The sequence below is a fragment of the Ambystoma mexicanum genome, chromosome 10, assembly GCF_040938575.1.
Source record: "Ambystoma mexicanum isolate Mex_15411 chromosome 10, UKY_AmexF1_1, whole genome shotgun sequence".
NCBI classification, from domain to species: domain Eukaryota; kingdom Metazoa; phylum Chordata; class Amphibia; order Caudata; family Ambystomatidae; genus Ambystoma; species Ambystoma mexicanum.
In genome coordinates this window covers 1,268,142,575-1,268,158,036 of record NC_090932.1, presented here as the reverse complement: position 1 = coordinate 1,268,158,036, position 15,462 = coordinate 1,268,142,575, and the positions used below count along the sequence as shown (strand labels likewise).

General features: G+C 45.2%; 1 protein-coding gene across 1 annotated transcript in view; it reads right to left on the bottom strand.

The window, feature by feature from the left end:
• Positions 1-15,462, bottom strand: part of DDX54 (DEAD-box helicase 54) — a 560,256-nt gene that overhangs the window by 172,494 nt on the left and 372,300 nt on the right. The window lies entirely within an intron of this gene.

Sequence of the window (15,462 nt, the reverse complement as noted above, 5' to 3'; positions counted from 1 at the left end):
CACCTTGTCACCATCTTCCAACAATATTTTCTTAGTAGTTCCCTGAATTATCTTAGCATCGCTATGCAGCAGTTATTTTCATTCTCTGTATTATCATTGTCGTCTTCATTTCCATACATTCTGCTTGCATCTCTCCCCAACAGTTTTACGCCCTCCAAGAATCGTACTCTGAAGTGCCCTACAATCCCTCAGCCCCACCATCAGAGGTTCCTACTGAAATCTCTGCTAAGCGGTGGGGGTTTCTTACACTCTCTCCCTGCATTTCTCCTTTTAAGTTTCTTAAACATTGCAGAAAAAGGGTCATGGACATAAAACTCAATTGGTAATGGTAATTTTAATTTGTGAAGCGCCTATACACAAGGCAAGTGATTCAAAGCGCTCAAGGAGGGCTGGAACATGGGGAAAAACAACAGCCGTTCAGTGCCCTTGAAATTCTGAAACGATAAAAGTCTGCACAGGCAGAGTAAGTGTACATGATACAATTAACAGTTGAGACAACAGCAAATAGGTCCGACGACGATTCTGCTGTTTTTCCAAGTACAGTTAGGAGTGAATAACAAGGGGGGTCCTGGGAGACTCTCTGCCAGACATGTGTCCTGGTTGCAAGAGCCTTACCCAGAGTCTTTAGCTCACTATCATTCACAGAGAAGAAATATCCTAAACATATCAGTCTTTGTCCTGCCCTGGGGCAGTCCAGCACCAAAATGGTAGGCAATTCTCTTCTGAACAAGAGTACCAACAGCAACCCCAGACACGTGTTTCGGTCTGGTTGAACCTCATCAGTAGGGTGTAGCTGTGCCTCTCTAAGAATAGTGAGCAAGGGGTCCACGTCTTCTCTGTGAAAGATAGTGAGCTAAAGACTCTGGGTAAGGCTCTTGTAACCAGGACACATGTCTGGCAGAGAGTCTCCCAGGACCCCCCTTGTTATTTGCATATTTTAAGTAGCTTTGGGTCTCACCCTAAGTTACTAGGGGAATCCAGACGTGGACCCCTTGCTCACAATTCTTAGAGAGGCACAGCTACACCCTACTGATGAGGTTCAACCAGACTGAAACACGTGTCTGGGGTTGCTGTTGGTACTCTTGTTCAGAGGAGAATTGCCTAGCATTTCAGTGCCGACTGCCCCAGGGCAGGACAAAGACTGATATGTTTGGGAGGTTTCTTCTCTGTGAAAGATAGTGAGCAAAAGACTCTGGGTAAGGCTCTTGTAACCAGGACTCATGTCTGGCAGAGAGTCTCCCAGGACCCCCCTTGTTATCTGCAGTTAGGAGTGAAGACAGGGGAGCAGGCAGACTATCTTCAGGCAAGGTACATTCCGATCGCGCAAGCGCACAGACTGATACAGGGGAGGAGGGAAGGGCTGGTCCAAGTGCACCCAGTCGCGGAGACTGGGGTAAGTGTAGAAGAAAGCCAACTCTTGGGTCAATGCTCAAGTGCCGTGATGGTGCGGCGAGGGCAGGGACCGGAGTTGAGTGCGAGGGGACTGTCAGGGGTGCCAATTGAAAAACGTTTTATTTGCATCTACCTCATGGGGTAAAATAAAAATGCACCAGTTGAGATACAGCAGCCACTCAAGCGGACAGCAGAACCAAATTACTAGTGCTGTGTCTCACCTCCCCTGTGATATTATCTTGTGATCCAGTATGTAACATGCACATTTTTAGGAATAAGAGCATCTTCAGCTCCAGTACTAACCCAGAGAAGGCAACACATCAAGCTTTGGGATCATTATTACTTTCTGAAGAATGTTTACACAGGAAAGCTTAAGATTCACCAGCCCCTCTCTGCCTCCAATCTGAGAACATGTGGTTGATTTATTAGCCCCTAGTACAAGTTAAATGTGAGATGTGTTAACACACCAAACAAAAGCATCATCATCATAGCAATGACAACTGGGAAGAAGCGCCTACAGGGGTGGGAGGGAGATCAATCAGATCCCTCATTCAGTCTCGGGCATCACTAAAATAATTGCAAATACAGCAAGAGGAGAGTTGTCCACTCCCTTATAATCCCTGCCATTTTTGTCATAACTGTCTCTAGGATGGGAAGACTGTTAGGTCACCACCTCCATACAATTTCTGATCTGACAAACGACAAGCTCAGATGATGAAAGGTAAGCAGAGTGCAGGCCTTTGCAACACCAGGCGTACATCTGGTGGATCGCATCTGCAGGCAAAAGGGGAGCATAATCTCCACTCAAATTGCATCTCTGATTCACTTTGGACAAATAAGGAATGTAGTACAATTCAGTATCCTTGCTCAATAACTGCAGGGTAATTATCTTTAGCAACAGGACAAAAGTTTGGTTTTCCAGGCCTTCTAAGGAACAAATCTCATGGTAAATTAAAGACAGGTGCCAGGTGTTAGAGAATTGGCATACATTTGAAAAATCTACCTGTCTCCTGTGAGACCGCCCCCCCAGCTTTTTTTGCGGGACTTGTGTATTTTTTGTCTATGTTCCTGAGTGAGTGGGAACCTTTTTCGTCACTCATCTCCTTTTATTCTAACTATGGGAGTCATTTTGTGTCTGTACATACTTTATTTTTGGATGATTACTTTCCTCCAACTTTGTAGGCATCTGTAATTTACTTTTGCTGCACACGTTACTTTCTATGCAGTGTTGCTTCGGAGCCCCTTGTGCTTGCCTTTTCATTTTATTGTATTCTCCCTGTAATAACACATGGTCTCAAGGGTAGAGGGATACCTTTTATCCTTTGTACATTTTATATTGTAAGATCAGCACACACCACCTGTTAGGCAAAATGTGTATGCAGTACCCTCTGGGAACACTACAAACAACTCTGACTACAGGTATAGGAAATCCAACCTTTGGTATAAGCTTGTACTACACACAGTTGTGGTAACGTATTGAGCAGCCAGGCTTATCTCAAAGGGGTCAATGTGAGCTGTAGTGGAGTTGCACAGAGATTTACAGTTACAAGTATTCAAATAAACTCTTACACTCAAGGTTTGTTGAATAAACCATTATTAATTTATTTATCAGTCAGTTAGAATAAGCCTTCTTCAGAAGGGAGCAATATAATAGTAATACTCCAATACACTTCATGAAACACACACTCAATATATCCAAATCAGTACATACCCATTTGGGATGGCCCACAGACACTACCTACACCCTCAGGTGACTTCAATTGCTAGGGTGCTGGGGACATTAATATATCACTGTTGCATTTAGGATTATATAGTAATAAGTCAAAGGAAAAGATTATCTAGAACATACAAGAGACCACAAATATTCTTAAGCAGGCAAATACTTTTGGATCCCTCCAGAAAGTCGTTCAGTACAAAAGGCTAAGCCAAAGTCAATGGGCAAAAGTCTTAGATAGGATGGAGCACCTCTGGTGATGGAAACGTCTTTGCACAATGTTTCAGAAGTCTTTGGAGAAAAGAAGAATCAAATGTAGGGCCACAAGCTGATTAGACCTGTGAGTGGTAGAAGATGCGAGCAATACTACAGCAAGAGGCACGTTCTCTCATACTTTGTACAGTACTTTTAAAATGAAGAAAAGATGCAGATGACTCCTGTGCAGGTCTCACTGTTCCTGGGCCTTAGGCATGGGGACAAGAGGGAGGACGTCGGGGGGACTCCTGCAATGCACTGGGATGATCAGAACTCGCAACCAACAAACTTCACTTTCAGTGGCTGTTCAGTGTTTCAGCTCCTCATGTCGACCGCAAATAGCAACACTGTTTCATGGCTGTCGAGATGGACTTTCCTTGCTTCTGGGGTCCCGCACTCTATTGAGGGGGCTCAGGCTCGGTCAGTCCTGCTTCCTGGGAGTCTGGAGGATCTTTCTGGAGCTCTTGGCCAGCTTAAAAGCAACGCACACAAACTGATGTTCCTCGCTCTGGCTATACGGTTTCCAGCAGCAACTCTGTGGAAATTCAACCAGCTCCGAGATGGATCTCCAGGTGGCTTACTTTGGAGTTGATTGGTCCCACCGACTCAAGGGGAGAAGTCGTCCTTGCAGGGGCTTCTCTGATGATCCAAACTTGGTGTTTCGGCACTGCAGCAGGGCTTCACCGGGCAAACCAACAGTCCAGGAGTTGTAGCAGGCATCCTCTAAGTTCTTTTTCGGTTCCTTCATCCAGTGGTCGACTACCTTCCAAGCCAAAAGAGTCGCCTTTTATTCAGTTCTCTCCCATTAATTGCAGCCTAGCTGTCAGTCACCAAGCAGGGTGGCTGTCCTTGCCGGCCAATCACCACAGAGTGAATTTGCGTCTCCAAGGAGACTAAGCACAGGGAGTTCCGGGCACCTCCCTCACTTCCTGCCTACCCCAGACACCCTGGAGCCAGAGGTGGGCTTCACTCGTGAATCCTGCCAAAGGCAAAGCGAGCAATGGGACCAAACCTGGTTTGGCACGCAGAGTAAATCTCAAGGACCTTTGCGCAGAGAAATGGCGAAAAAAGAAGACTGGGCAATTTTAACAAAAATTGCACTCTTGGGTGCTTTACTGCAGCTGCGAACAAAGCCTGCGGTAAATGCACACCATGGTAGTTAAAACGAAACCACTGCCACCAGCCATTCAGTGAGAAAAGGGTAACAAATGTGACATGAGAAGGTAGACAAAGGGGTACTGGGTAACCCCTCCACCACCCTATTGTAAGATAGTGTGTGCTGGGTCTTGAAAGTTACAATGCAAGTAAAGTCAATTTCACTTTACTGCTCTTGGAAACAGTAGTTTATTCAAGAGAAGGTATTTAAACCTTTGGGAAATCTGAAAGACTTCCCTGGGCCACTGCACTAAGGGTGCTGCGTGACCCAATGTAAAAGATGATGCCTACGGAGTTTGTCAGACTCCACAACCAAAAGAAACAGTGTTCAAAATCACATTAAACTGCATGAGAGTGGGAAAAAGGGCCACACACTCTCCAGGTCCTGGTTTGACTTTGGTCTTCTGCAGGAATCCTTTGTGAAGCCTGCCAAGGCTCCAGAGTGTCTGAAGACAAGAAACCGTGGAGGGTTATGATACTCTGCTGTTCTTTGTCTTCTGGCATGTGTGCCTAGAACCAGTTGCAACTGGGACGCTGGCTGTCCTTAAAGGACAGCCATCCCCTAAACTATGGATGTAGCATGAGTGCCGATTAGCTGGGTTCCTGGATGAAAGGCTTGGATCCTGAGCCTAAAGGCAAGTCAACTAGTGGCACTAAATCCAAAGAAGAGAAGTTGCCTGCAGCTACTTCCAGCGTCCAGAGAGGTCTGCTGAGTGACCGCTGCTGTGCTGACCTTTCTTCCATGCGACAGAGGAGCTTCGAAGAGGATGTCTCCTTCCCTTGTACTGGTGGGACCAATCAGTCTTAAGACCACCAGAATTTTGAGCCATCCCACGACAAGATGTGACCCTTCTGTGCTGCAAACTGCCAATACCCTGGGACCTGCGACCATCGTGCAGTGCATCATCTTCTGAAGCTCGAATCCTCCTGAAACTTTTATGGACTCCTTCCGGACCTCTAGATGCACAATTCCACTCCTTAAAGTCCCCTCACCAGAGTACTGGACCGAGAAAGCGAGGCAAATCAATAGATCTAATGAGAACCGTTCTTCATCTGGCGTCTTAAAAAGGGCGCCAAAATCATAGAGCCACAAGATGCAATGAAGAATCCTTTGCTGGGAGCCTTTCCACTTAACCGGGCCTGCAAAATCCCATCCAGTGGTCTTTCTTTCATCAGAAGCCCAAGAATCCCTTGACGGGACCCTGTAGCTGCTGCATCCTGAGGGCGTCCGCTTACATCATCATCTTCACTGCTGAGGTACTGTGAAACTCGAGGCAATACTTACCCAGAGTCGTTCTGCTGCTCCTGTGTGGCTAGGGTGGCGATTCACACGTTTGGGTGTTCATCCATATCCGGTTGCCCAGGCCTAACACTGGTGCGCACTCAGGAAGCCTTTTACGAAGTCCCTGAACACTTTTTACCAACAAAAATCTTAGTATGTACTTGTTACAAAAGAATCCTCTGAAACCTTTCTATAAATTGTGCTGCATCCAGTTCTGCCTACAGCAGGCCACTGATGCCCAGTGTCCCCTCCACACTCAGATCGGGCAGGACTGCTAAAGCCTAAGGCCTCTCCAAAGAAATTACTAGAAATGTTGAAAAGTGCTTACTTGCTTATGCTGGTCTTGTAACTCCATTTTATTCCGGAAACAGAATATTCTACAAAGTTACTACAAAGTGTTTTTTACTTACCTTGAATTACGTACTGCTATTCCATAAGTCTTTTACACTGTGGTTTACTTACCAGTTTATTGCATTGGTTTGATATTGTGTTTATTGTTTATGATAGTACTTACCTTTCTGAAGAATTCTCGCTGCCTGTATATATACACCAAATACACCACTATTTGTAGATAACTCCCAGAGTGTATAAGTGTTTATTTTGACCATTTGTTGACTACATGTTTTTTGTACCTTTCGACAGCCCTCTCTCTGTCCTAAAATGAGCCTAGCTACTCCACCATAGCTACCCACCTTAAGTGGTACAGGCCTGTCCCAAGAGTTACAGTTCTGTATTGCCAAGAAGAGGGAGTCTTATAAAGCCCTAAATAGCTCGACTTTACAAAAACTCCCTAGCACCAGGGCCCATATAAGACCACATGTGTATACTTAAAACGTCTGACTTCTGTAACCCAGTTCCAACTCTAAGACATGAGGAAAGCAAAATCCCACCCATCCTTCATTTTACAATCACTGGACCAATTCTGGCATGTTCTGAAGGCTTAGAGCCAGATGGGGCAGACTGTATTTCTTGGAAGTACTGCTGGGGCACTGAACAGTCCTGGGGCAGGGTATGCAGAACAGTGGTTTGCTTGCTGTGGATATGGCAGATGGTTTAGGCCTTCACGTTCTTGCTTTTAGGTGGGTATGTGGGGAAGCACCAGATACAGGTTAAAAATTATCACAGGCAATAATGACGAAGGTCGAATCAGTGATATTTACTTTTACAAGAAAACTTATGAAAGTTCAAATAATGCAACTAAGAGTACTGTGCGCAGTAGACAAATGATATCCAGAGGGAACAAGTAGTCCATAAATGTAACACAATAGTGTAAAAATCATGCAGCAACGCTTCAAACTCGGACTTGCAGTCATCCTTGACTCGAAGTTGCCCTTCTCAGTGTCTGGACATTTGGTGAGGGGACTGGCTATCTATAGTCAAGAATTGTTGGGGCACTAGGAGGGTGCTGGATGCGGGACAGCATATCCGTGTAGACCGTGTGACAGAAACCATGATGGGACTGGGGTGACATTCGGATGAGTGACACCACTATAGGGCCACTTGCTCTCTGGGTACTGATTGCTCCTGGCCAACCCAGAACAGTGTGCCTGGGAAGGCAGAGAAAGGCTTCATAAGAACAAGATATCTAAACAGTGACAGGTCTAGCACTCGGCTTGAATACCAACATACACCTTCAGGATAATCTATTCAAAGATGGCAGAAAAGGTCAATATGGTCCACTACCCGCTGCACGGTAAGACATATTACTCCTCTACAACCCAATAGCACAGAAAACACTTGGATATATAAAAGTTTCTTGGGGCAGTTGTAGACAAAACATGACTCCTTAAGTTAGGCACCCCCCTCCCCCGAAAGCTTAGCAGAGAAAATGTAAGCAATTTCCAAGAAGAGAAATGTAACATTGCTTGTACCCAGCTCGGATGCTGTTTTGATTCACATAGACAGAAACTTACTGACACACACTCGTAGCTGTCTGTGGGACTCAGGACTGGGTAAAAGGAAGTTAAGTTGAACAGCACTGGCAATAGGCAGACATCCTTTGTGCATCCGCAAATGAGCCCACACACAACTCTTGAAGCGCAGCATGGGCTAGAGGCCAGTGCATTTACTGGATTTGATTAGAAATATTACCCCAATAAACAACAGATGGAGCATGGACTTCATAAACACTCGGCGAGCAGACTCGTGCTGGTTGACGCGGGTAGGACAGTTTTTCTGAAGTGCAACAACGGGCTAGTAAAACTATTCAACTGAGACAGTACAAGACTCCACTCTTAGTATAAGGCTGTACCACCTGACTATATGGTAGCGTAGACAGAGCAGGCAGTGAGAGGGGGCTGTGGCTTGGTACAAAGAAATTGTAGCATACATATGGTACAAAGAAACACTATGTATTGTTAAAATAAAGGGTTTATTTAAATACAAGTAGGCCAAGATACATTTTTGGTAAGTAAGTACTATGACATTATACATAACCACAATTATAAAAACACAACACTATGCTTGAAAAAACACAGACAAGAGCATGACCTTGTTCAGAAAACCTAACAGTAATTCTATGGAAGTCGGACCTTATCATACACATTTAGTATAGGTCACACCTATTCATGGGGAGTAAAACCATATGTTACTTTCAGTAATACAAGGGTAGTAGACCCCCGTCAGTTATGCAGTGAAAGAAGCAATCACATAATCACCAACCCTGTTCCAGGACACTTTTCTGAATAGTGGAACACAGATTTAAGGAACAGTATACACCTATAACTACATTTATGATAACACACAGTTATACTTGGTGAGACGTTTTTGTGTAATATTCAATTACAGTTGCTTTTCAGATCAGTGGAACACAGACTAAATTAAGCAGTAGCTCTTTACACTAATTTAGGATTGCACCAGGCAGACCAAGGTCAGCTACACCCACAGAACACTTTAAGAATGGCGAAGAGCTATTCTAGGCTCCTTTGTATGTACTATACTATTACAGTTTTTCAATCAGTGGAACACAGATTGAGATAATCAATAACTTAATTTAGGATGGCACACAGCTGACTCAAGGTAAGTAAAACCAATATACTTTTTAAAGGCGCAAGTATTCTGGAATAAATAGTTAAGTGAAGTCAACAGCATTACTTTTGGGAAGAGTCCACCAATTCACAGGTAAGAAATAATTTTACGTATACACAACACACATTCAAGTTAAGTAAGAACTTTACCAACTGTCCACTCTCAGAGTTACAGTTACCAAATACCTCTTTCTTTTCAAGACAATCATTTTCTTATCCAGTGCTTCCCCACTCTATTGCATGAGTTCACTCAGAGGCAGAAGAGGGACCCTAGTGGTCTAGGTGCCAGCTGTAGGCATGGTGAGATAGGCTTCTGTTGCGAGCAAAAGTCAGAGTTCCTGTGGTAGACTGTTCAAACAAGTGAGTAGTTCAATTTAAAGTTAGGTATGGTCCCTAGACTTCTGAGAAGACACCCTAGGAGCATTCCAGCAGTGGGCCTGGGTGAACTGAATGAGAGGACTCCCAATCACAGAATACACCCCAAAAGCTTTACAGAAATCACAGGCTAGTAAATACACCAGCCAGCAAAGTACCTTAGCACAGAAGAAGAGTTGCAGCAAGAAGACGTTAGGATCTGCAGCCAAGAACCCGGTCAATGGATTCCTCTGTAAAGACAGGACTTTGGAAGGGATTTTACAGCAGGGAATAACGGAGAAGGTGCCATGCAAGAGTTTCTTTACAGCTAGATCCAGCGCTGTGGTTTTGGTGCCCTTTTCAGGAACCAGAAGGCTGTATATGACTGGTCGGATTCCCGTCACTTGCATGGTCCAGCACTCTGGTGAAGGGACTTTCTGGACTCTATTGAAGTCTCTGGAGTTCCAGCAGGATGCCACCAAAGTTTCAGTGCGATTCGGAAACCATGCACCGCACAATGGATTGAGGGTCCCAGGGCATTGGGGTATTGCAGCCCTGCAAGGTCACAGCACAATGGGGATGGCTCAAAACGCAGGTCTTCTAGAGCCTAGTGGATCTCACTAGGCTCTGGGTCCAGACATCCTTTTCGGGATACCCAGGTCGATTGGAAAGAAGGGTAAGAGCAGGCTCTAGAGTCACTGGAAATCACTACGGCCGTCGTTTCTTCATCTTCCTCTTCGCTTTCAGCTCCAGTGGTCAACTTGTCAGTAGATTCCAGGATCAGAGTTTTCATCAGATACTACAGCACAACCTCTGCATTCTCTCTCCGCATTTTACAGCAAGGGGCGGGTCTGGTTGTCCAATCAGGACAGCCAGCCCCCAACCAACCCCCACTGGGAGTGGCTTACTTTCAGGCAAGGTGGAAGACAAAGGGCTGCAGCGGTTTGGACTCCTCCCTAACTTCCTGCCTTTCCAAACACTCTGGAGCCTGGACGGGGAATCCACAGGATTCCCGCCGAAGACAAAACAGCCACTGAGGTCGTTCCCACCTAGAATGGCAGGAGAAGACCTCAGAAACAGCAAGCACATAAGAAATGGCAAAAAAAGAAGGAGCGTACCATTTTAGCAAAAATGATGGCCCTTCTGTGCATTACCAAGGCTGAATTAACAGCCTGCGAGTAATGAAGACTAAAACATCATAAAAGTAGTTACACTGCCACCAGCCAGTCAGGGAAACATGCAATTGTAACAACATTTTACCACGCAAGTAACAAAGGGGATCCATTGTATTCCCCAGCACTCCACATAAGATGGGGTGTGCTGGCTCACTTATACAAAATGTAAAGGGGATGAAAATTGTGAACGGTAGTTCACCCAAGTATAGGAAAGAGAAATTAACAGGGGAGTATATAGGGCCAACCCAGCCTAAGCTCAAAAGTCGTAGGAAACTAACTTCTGTCACACTATGGAGAGACATAGAAATGTCACCCATAAAAAGAGAAATACTAGGGTAGAAGGGGAGGGGAGGGGGTGGGGGGACTTCCCCTTCACATAGCGACAAAAGCTAAAATAGTTACCTAGTCAAAGCAAAATGTTCTGGGGTTGACACAGGTCAGGAAAAGAGTTCTAGAGAAGGAAATATCGGGTGATGGAGTAGGAAGATAGTGCATTGTGGAACGTCGAGGAGGAGAATAAAGTGGGAGCAAGCTGATCAAGAACTAAGACTGTGGGAAGGCTTCCAGATTGATAGAGCAGTAATACACATGGAGGCATTAGATAGCCTGCAAGACGGTTACACTCAATGATCAATACCATTAGAGCAAACCACCATCCTGCAAAGGATCTCAAATAGTTTAGCCACTAGTCTACGTCTAGATAACCTAACACACTGATGTAGTATTGTCAAAACTACTTAAAAGAAACTGGAACATCCCGACAACATCTGTGTAAGCAAGAAAAGGTTATCACACCGCAGGAAAGACTGATTTTATTTCACGTTGGGAGAGTGGAGCTAAGGGAGATCGAGGATGACCAAGGCTCACACTCCTTTACAGAAGACGGTTTCATGTTGCTTTGTTGAATCTGGCCAGTAACTACAGATAAACCCGTAGTTTTCTGTTTGATAAACACCTTGGAGCTGGTGTGTCAACCATTTGGGATTTAGAGAATGCAATTGAGGGATGCAGGCTGCTCCTACTATAAACTGGTGGGAATGGCTCAGGGCCTGCAGAAACCGAGGAAAATGCTGTGGATCAAGGGCGAGGGGGACAGGCAAGTGTATAGGGGCTACCAGTGTATATCTTTGCAGATGACAGTGCCCACCAGCACGTACTGATCACTGTTGAATCCAGGGTCAGGTCACATGTTCAAAATTACTTTCTTGGTTCAAGGGACAGCAAAGCATGAATGACAGCCCAACACTAGACGATGCTGGTCTGACACATTCAGCAGCACAGTCTTAGTCCTCAAATAGTCATATTTTCTTGTGATGCATAATCTCTCCTTCAGCCATGTGGCAGGAACATTCGGTGTCTGAATGTTAAGTCAGGGAATCTTGGATATCCTTGAAGAGGAAAAGAGAACTATGCAAGTGCCTTCACCTATGAAGTAGCTCTGACACCACTGCCAAAGGTCCTTCAGAGCTTTGCCAACAAAGTGCTCGAACATAATTTGCAAATTGTTCTGGAGCACTTTGCCTTGTCAGCTCAATTTACATGTTGTCTTTTTTGCAGGACATCTTTCCAAAACTACTTCAAAAAGGACTTGTTCTAAGAATCCAGTAGTTATTGGACCTGCATACCTATGTGGATCCGATTAAAGTACTGTTAGGGAGTTTTGCAAAAGTCCACCAAAGTTAGGACTTGTGAAGAATCACCCTTGGGACACAGCTCTTAGTATAAGCCTGAACCACACACGGTTTGCTGGTAGCAATGGCTGAGCAGCCATGCTTCATCTTCGGAAGGAGCAAGGGCTGCAGGTGGGACAAAGAACACAGAACATACATAGGCCCAAATAAACACAGAGACAGTGAAGTTCTATACAAATAATGGTTTACTTTATACATACACTAAAGGTAAAGGTAAAAGGTGTACCATAACGTTCAAGAAGTAACTTTAGAAAAAACAATGTATTATACACAGCAGGTAATTCACTTTGGTAATACTTTGGAATAGCAGTAGGTTATGTTATGTTAAGTGAATTTATACAGCGCGCTGTTACTAGAGGTATCTTGGCGCTATAACGGAGAGAAGGAGGGACCAGTAAGCCAGACTCATGAGTTAGAAGAGCAGGGTCTTAACAGATTTTCTAAAGGCTAAGTGGTTGGTATAGCCCTAATCTTGGGAGAAAGGTTGTTCCACAATTTAGCAGCGGTCACAGAGAAAGCACGACCACCAATCCGTTCACGACGGTATGGGGGAACCACCAATAAATCATCTGACGAGGAGCATAGTAGATGGCAGGGGAGGTAACGTACAAACTTGATCTGGAGATATTCTGCCCCCATTCCATGAAGAGCTCGATGCACAATACAGAGAGACTTAAACTCGAATCTCCGACCGACCTGGAGCCAGTATAGAGCATGTAAGACCGGGGTAATGTGTGCACCATAAGGAGAACCGGTCGCTAGGGCCGGGTTATTTTTTTAGAATACATGTTATCAGAAAATGATCGGACCAGTATCTGTTCTATTGAAGAGACAGCCACCAAGCTGACATTAGCAAACACGAGGTCAAGAGTATTTTCCAGTTTATGATTGTGTTATGTGACCAGTTATTCAATGTTGAGATCATTTAAGCTATTAGAAAAAAGATTAATCGCAGGAGATGTAGGCAAGTTAAATTTAAGATTGAAATCGTCCAACACGATCAGATTGATATATTTTTGCAAGAGATCAGCTACCAGGTCAACAAAAGGGTCAAGAAACCCCACAAGAAACCCCACCTATGAGCCAGGAGGGCAATATACAAGATGATGAAAAGTAGGTTGAAGAATGTTCATGCATTTAACTAACAGTGCCTCCATATTGAGGTAATGACTAAGGTTAAGTCTGGAGACACTATATTCCGATTTAAAAATAACTGCCACCCCACCACCAGCATGGGATGAGGGACGGTCAAGGTTAATTATTTTATAATTATTGGGGATAGCCTGCACCAATGCTGGGCCTGAGCTGTCTAGGAGCCATGTCTCCGTGATACAAAGAAAATCAGGAAGACGATCTGACAAAAGGTAATTGACCTCAGCTGCATGGGCTGGCAATGAGCAAGAATTAAGCAGCATCAATATAGCATCTTTATGACCATGCATCACCACGGAAGGGAGCTGTCCTTGGTGTATGCCAACGGGTTCAATATTCCCTTTCCAGGCCCTGGGAAATATGGTTTTAATCAGGGCAAGATCTAAGAGAGCTTCTAGTGAAACAAAGCCTCTCATCCAGTACATCCGGGTCACGGATGAGCACAGACGGGCTTGCCTTAAGCGCGCCTTCGTCGCCCGTCCGCTGCACCGGTGTATGCAACGGCACATAAATGCCTAGCCCAGCTGCGAGTGAGGCGGGGATCCGCCCACTCGAGAAGTAAAAAGAGGACTAACCGCATCAGCGGTATCACGGAACGTCAAGGAAGGCAATCTGAGTAAATAGTAGTTGAAGTATACAATTCAAAGCTAAGTAAAACCTTTGAAATAACTTTTCAGAATATTTGTTTCAGGTCAAAGTAAAAGAAACAAAACCAACACAAGGTAAGTACATACTTTGTAATAATTTAACAGAGGCCTAACACTTTAGAAGTCAATCCCTTTCTAGTTAGGAGTGTCTCGTAGTCAGTTGGGAGGGCAAAATGGGTAAGGAACAGCTGTAGAAAGTTCAAAGGTTCCAGAGGAAGTTTTCTGAAGCAAGTAAGCAAACTCTGTTGGGAAATAAGGGTCCGGGACTTTGGAGAAGTCTCCCTGTAGGTGAAGGATCACAGGCGTTAGACCTGGGCGAACGTCTATGGGCAAACTCCCAAAACACGAATCAGCATTCCAGCAACTCAGGAGCAGCAATTCAGATCTAGGTACGTTCTACCAAGCCAGCACCTTAAGTGTGAAGAAGAAGTTGCAGCACAATTACAGCAGCAGTCGAGTGGCGATGCTCTCAGCAACGGATTCTTCTCGGTTCTGTGATTTTGGCGTCATTCAGGAAGCACCAATGAAGAACGATTACCACCCAGTCAATTTGGCTCATTTTCTCGGTTCTGCACTCTGGTGAGGGGACCTCGAGGAGTGGAATCTTGCCTCTGAAGCTCCAGAAGGAGTCCAACGTTTCAAGAGGATTCGATCTTCAGAATACTATGCACAGCACAGTGGCCAGAGTTCCCAGGGTAGTGGCGGATTGCAGCTCGTGAAGGTCACCGCTCGTCGTGGGACGACTCGGAATGCAGGTCGTCTCAAGACCGATTGTCCCACCAGTCTAAAGGGGTGTCTTCAGAGTACTCCTCACACTTGGAAGGAGTTAGCGGTGGGTCGAGCAACAGTAATTACACAGCCGGCATCTATGGTTGTCTGTAAGCAGCTGCGGACATCTCTTCTTCCTCATCGATCCTTCGGTTCCAGGGGTCAGATTGTCTTCAGCCTCATGATCCATGCCTTTTATGCAGGAACCCAGCCAATCGGCACCCATGAACCATTCAAATTTTGGGCCAGCTCCCCAGTTGGAAGTGGCTTCAGGCAAGCACACCAGAAGACAAAAGACAGCAGAGTTTCAGATTCCTCCCCCAGTTGCTGTCCTCACGGACACGCTGGGAGCCTTGGCAGGCTTCAAAAAGGATTGCTGCCGCCGCAGCCGAAGGTCGAACCAGGACCTTCCCCACCTAGCCCAGTAGAAGGACCAAGAAAGCACAAGCAAAAAAGAAATTGCGAATCAAGAATACATCCAACATTTTGGGTCAATTGTGACCATTCTGCGCACTACAGCGGCTGCGAGTACAGTCTGGAAGTAAAAATTGCACAAAGGTAGGTAGGATAAAACCACTGCCACCAGCCATTCACATGTGCCAGTCACTGTAACCAAAAGGTTACAGGAGTAGTGAGAAAGGGGATACTGTGTAACCCCCTCAGCACTCCACATAAGGTGGGGTGTGCTGATCTCACAATCTAAAAGTCAGGAAGGTTACTAAATATCCCCCCCTGGCCTTAGGAGCATGAGTTCTCACAAGGAGAATAGCAGAAAATAAAAAGGGAAGCCAAAGGGCCTGCCAGCCACACTGCACAGAGTGTGTAGTGTGTAGAAAAAGTTAATGACAGAT